Here is a 6000-nt window from a genome sequence, read left to right as displayed (position 1 = left end):
GGCAGAGTCTTGTGCCAGGGAAGGTTCAAATTGGATATTAGGAAAAAATTATTCACAGTATGGCTTGTGAAGCAGTGGAACAGGCTGCCCAGGGCAGCGGTGGAGTCACCATTCCTGGAAGGGTTTAAAAGGCACATAAACGAGGTTCTTAGGGACATGGGGTAGTGCTAGACTTAGGTTACGGTTGGACTCAATCCTTCCAACCGAAATGATTCTATGATTCTATGAAAGTCCCCAGCGAGCTCAGACTGTCAGAAAGACAGGGAGCTAATGAGAGAGAGACCTGGGCTTCCCCAGACCCCTCTGACCCCTCATCCAAGACTTTTCAGATTATTGCTTTGCTCACGCAGGGTGCTGGCAGTTGTCCCCACATGGGGACTTCAAGGCAGCCAGCGCTGATGTGGCACCACACACCCACATGCAACCCCCAGTGGAAAAGCTCAGGGAGACACAGCTGGAAACACAAAGAGGATCAAGGGGAAATAGAATCACAAAATAGTTTGGGTTGGAAGGGACCTTCAAAGGTCATCTAGTCCAACCCCCAAAGTAAAGCCCAGCTACTGGCTGTGGGGAACTGATTTAAGGAGCTGCAGGCTGAGTATCAATAATAATACAGCCATAGGAACAAACTGAAGGGAAGGGGTCAAATAGCCCCACGCCTCTGCCCCATCACCATGAAACCAGGGCCTGCAAAGCTGGGTTTAACATGATTTGAGCAGCACGCACGCTGTTTTACACCTTGCTTCTCTTCCTACTCTGGAGCACCAAGGCAACATTTCAGGTTTTTTCCTCTTTCTCCCAACATCCAGCTGGGTCCCTTTATTGCTTGGTACTTGTTGGTGAATCACCGAGTAGATTTAAATGGGGCTTTTGCAAGTGCAAAGAGCTATCAGAGTGCTAGGGCTGCCTATAAATCTGCTTTGCATGTGGCACTTATTTGGGAGCTGATTGTTTTTATAATTGAATAGTAAATCAATGTATTTAAGGCCAGCGTTTGCTGTTAAAGCTTCTGAGTATGAAATGCTCCCTCTGTCAACTCTGTCAATAGTGGAAGATGTTATTAGGATAATAACCGCTGATTTAGAGCTTCGGTTCTGGTTTTGTTTTTTTTTTTTTTTTTTAATGCTCACTACAGTGTTTGCTGTTCCAGAGCCTGGAGAATTTGGGGAACATTTCACACCACAGACAAGCACCATGTGAAATGAGACAATGTCTGGGGAAACATCTCCCACTCTCTGTGCCACACCAACCTCTTCGGCAATGAAGTAACAGCAGATGAAGGAGTTTTCCTTCATTAGCACAGCTGGAGTCAATTCTCACCTGCTTAAACTACTCCAACCCCTTCTTTAAGCTTTCAGCTTGAGAAACTGAGTGCTGTGAGGGTTCTTTGAGACATATTTTTGGGGCCAAGTCCGCCTCAAACCACTGATCTTCACTGAGCCAGGCTGGCTGTAATGTTGGTTGCCCTTTTCTTACTCTCCTGGCTACGCAGCAGCTACTCTCCTTTCCCTGATCGAACCTTGGCGTAGAAGATTTACCTCTCCTTGGTGCGTCCAGAAATCTCCCTTCTCACACAAAGAGCAGGAATGTGTCAGATGAGGCTGTGAATAACTGAGTCCACGTACTGAGCTGTTGCTCATTAATCACTCAGAAGAGAAGCCCAGGAGTTTAGGGGAACTGCAAAAGTCCCTCATCTGCATGATTAGCTCTTTCCCAGTTGATTACAGATTAAGGACACTCTTCAAACAGCTCCCGTGTGTTTAATGATTCCTTGAACGTGAGTAGATTACCCCAAAAGCTCTGGGTAACCAGAGACAACCCCTTTGCCATCCTCTCTCTTCCTTTTACAGGATCAAGAGAGTCTGCGTTACCAAAAGCAGAGAGGTTGGATGGGAGGACACTGAGATATCTGTGGACACGCAGCCACCAGCTCCCATGGAGGAGTGACCTCTGCCACGTGGAGGACATGGAGGAGGGAAAGGTTGAGTAATGTGGTCTGGGCACAGAAATGACGCCATGGGACTGGAGGGGACGCCTTACAGATGGCTGGTCAAAAATGGAGACAGATGGTAACATGGGACCTGACAGATCTTCTGCAGCAACATGGGCAGAAGGTCCTTCCTCTCCATAAATCCAGTGGCCATAAGACAGTCAGTAAAATGTCCCAGAGTGGCTACTCAGGTTAGTAAGAGCTCCTACTGTTAGGACCAAAGTGGCTTCACCCACAGAATGGCTGGGGTTGGAAGGGACCTCCGGAGATCATCCAGTCCAACCCACCTGCTAACGCAGGGTCACCAGAGCAGATCACACAGGAATGTGTCCAGGCTGGTTTGAATGTCTCCAGAGAAGGAGACTCCACAACCTCTCTGGGCAGCCTGGTCCAGGCTCTGGCACCTCAAAGGAAAGAAGTTTCTCCTCATATTCAGATGGAACCTCCTGTGCTTCAGTCTGTGCCCGTTGCCCCTCATTCTATCGTTGGGCTCCACTGAAAAGAATCTGGTCCATCTTCTTGACACCCACCCTGGAGATATTTATCAGCATTGATGAGATCCCCTCTCAGCTTCTCTTCTCCAGCTGAACAGCCCCAGCTCTTTCAGTGTCTCCTCATCACAAAGATGCTCCAGACCCCTCATCATCTTTGTGTCCCTCCACTGGACTCCCTCCAGTAGTTCCTTGTCCTTCTCAAACTGGGGAGCCCAGAACTGGACACCGAACTCCAGATGCGGCCTCACCAGGGCAGAGCAGAGGGAGAGGAACAACCTCCCTCGACCTCTCACACTCTTCTTAATGCACCCCAGGATACCATTGGCCTTGTTGGCCAGAGGAGCACAACAGTGTGGTACAAAGATCTCCAAACAGGGCAGGCACCAAAGGAATCGGACACCTTGTAGATGAGCTGCAGGAAGAGGCAAGCACAGCCTGGAGGCTGAGACCACTGTGTGCTCCACCAGACACCATCGCCCCCTCAATGCCACAAGTGCGATGACATAAAGAGCGTGGTCCCTCTCCATGGAGGTACTGGGCACATTCAGGGAACATTTTGGGAGTGGGAACACCAAACCCTGCCAGGAAATGGCGCCCACCCAGGATCATGGAGAAGCTGGAGCTAAAATGTGAGGGCAGCTGCTGGGGGCACAGAGGGGTGGAGAAGAGGCAGAGGGAAGGGCACAAATCCTCGGCAAGGCTTAAAAATGGATGCGGCTTCTGGAGGAAGATGCATTTGATCCTTGGAGATGACCATGCTTAGACCTCAGCGTGCAATTTGCACTATGTGATTTATGGAGGAAAAAAGCTGAGTTTTATTTCCTTTCTGCTAAGGAAGGAGAACATGTCCTAGATAAGCCCTTGTGCTGGACCAGGGGTGTGGCACTGGAAGCTGGAGGTCTGGGCTGACATTTCCTACCACCTCAACTATTTTCTTTGTCCATCAAAATTACCATTACCGCCTAGGCATTTTTTATCCCCAAGTCTGCTGCTTTGTTTTTTTTTTTTTTTTTTAATGGCCCCATTCAGGAGCAATCTGTCTCCAGCCCAAAATATAATACCTAAGGCTAGTTTCACTCCAGTTGCCATCCCCCATGGAAAAGGGTCTTAAAGGAGCCATTTCATCTCAAAATGCATAACCCGGCAGCCAGACCCTGCACTGCCGAGCCAAACAGATGGGGTGGGGAGAGACAGGCAGGGAGGACAAGTGTGTTTCTGAGGTTTTAATAATCCTTTCTCCTGTCTGAATCATCGCAAATCCCAGTGGAAGGGCAGGCATTTTCCAGATGGTAAGAAATAAACTGTGGGACACTTCCACGCTGAGAACTCATTAGCCCTGCTGGCTCTGCTCCAAACTCGATGGCAAGTCCACGTAAACTGTATTTGGACCTGCCCTTTTTCTATCATCTGTTCCCCTGAAATTTCCAGCCTCCTCTTACACGGACAAGCTGCCCAGCTAGCTATTAATTTGATTATGTGTGGCCTTTGCCTCTTGGAGAGCTTAGAGCTCAGGCAAGTATCTTCCCGTAAACCTACTCCAGGCTAATCCGAGCATCTCAGCTGCCTTCACGCCACCCATCTGTTCGCCGCTTGTTTGACGCTGCCCGGTCTGTGCAGAGTCTGGGGAATGGAGAGGTGTTTGGCTGGCTTCCAGGTTGCAAAGGCAGAGCACCGGATAAAAAAAGAAGAAGTAGGAAAAAAAAGCGTCTATGTACATGCACGCAGAGGGATTTAAGCCCAGCCACCACCAAATGTTGCTACTGTGTTTTGCGCAGGCTGAAGTGGTGTTGTCTGTCCTGCCACACACCCCGAGCACCCCGCAAACCAGGAAGGGGGTTCTACCAGGCAGTATCTGCACTTGGTGGCTGTCACTGCCACCCACCACAGATGATGGAGCCTCCAGAGCAATCACGAGGCTCCAAGTCATCCCCTTCTGCTCCGAGTCCACAACAGCTGTCAGCTGAGAGACAGCAAAGCCACACGAGCAGCACCAGGTCCTGGCAGGGCCCTGTTGCTGTAAGTATTTCTGGCTGCAGCAGCAACCTGGCTCAGTCAGCAGGGTGCTCCTCCTTGTGTGGTTGCAGGATGTCAGACAGACAAAGTTGTGATCATAAAATCGTAGAATCACAGAATGGTTTGGGTTCGAGGGACCTTCACGGCCCACCCAGTGCCCCCCCTGCCATGAGCAGGGACATCTGCACCAGCTCAGGTTGCTCAGAGCCCCGTCCAGCCTGGCCTGGGATGTCTCCAGGGATGGTTCATCCACCACCTCTCTCGGAACCTGGGCCAGGCTCTCACCACACTCATTGTAAAAAATTTCCTCCTCGTGTCTGGCCTGAATCTCCCTCCTTTAGTTTAAAACCATCAACCCTTGTCCTATCGCAACAGGCTCTGCTCAAAGGTCTGTCCCCATCTTTCTTATGGGCCCCTTTTAAGGCCAGAAAGGCCGCAATAAGGTCTACCCAGAGCCTTCTCTTCTCCAGGCTGAACACCTCAACTCTCTCAGCCTGCCCTCATAGGAGAGGTGATCAAGAAAAGGTTCTCTGCAGTTTTTTTCTCTCTAAAAACTCATAGCTTTTCCATAGCATGAAGCTTCCCCAGACTGCAGACAGCTCGAAGCCCTTTAACAGTCCCTGGAACAAGCCTCAGCTACAGATGGTTCCACAACTCAGTTGCATAAAAGGTGTCGCACCTCCTCTGGGGGTGACCCAATTGCTCCTTGTTTTAAAACATGGAAGGCATAGCTAGAAAACTCATTGCAGCATGTTTTACACACAGGAAGGTCTGTGCAGGGACGGCTGACATGTCCTGTGGTCACCAGGAGCCCCAGCGCAGGAGCGACACAGGTACTGATAATCATGAAGTCAGGCAGCCCAAGGTTCGCATCCAAAAGTTCTCTTTGCAGAAGGCAGAAGCTGCAGATTTAGACTGCAAAATGGTGTGGTTTTGAGAAAGAGAATATTCACGATATCATGAAAGCTTGAAACACCTACAGCAGCCCAATGAGTAAGTAGCCGCTGCCCTCAAACAGCTCTGATGACCCAGAAATTGTTCTCCTCGATCACAACAAATCCAAAAGCCTCCCAAAAATGTACTCCCAGAGAGGATCCCTCCTTCTCTTTCTGGATTTTCCATCTTTTCCCGAGATCTACAGCCTTTGCTGCCCATCCCTGAACACAATCCTAGAAATACAGCGTCTGCAGAAGAGCCTTTGCAGGGCGGCCTCTGTGCCCCAAGGGCTGCAGGAGGAGGCACCGGGTGCTTAGTGGAAAAGAACTAAACCTCATTAAGGGTTTTAACATTTATGGCCAGCGAGATAATGAAGGAAGGTAATTTGGGGTAGCTTTATTGCACTTATCATAATGTTTCCCCGAAGCACAAAGATAAAAGTCAGCGGATAATGTCCATAAGATGTGAATTTTTATATCTTCTTTTTTTTTTTTTTAAGCAATAACCATTGCAGTCAAATATGGGTGTGTCATTTTACGAATACAAAGGCAATTATGTGATGTGGAA

The sequence above is a fragment of the Caloenas nicobarica genome, chromosome 1, assembly GCF_036013445.1.
Source record: "Caloenas nicobarica isolate bCalNic1 chromosome 1, bCalNic1.hap1, whole genome shotgun sequence".
Lineage (NCBI taxonomy): Eukaryota > Metazoa > Chordata > Aves > Columbiformes > Columbidae > Caloenas > Caloenas nicobarica.
This window is presented reverse-complemented; position numbering follows the sequence as displayed.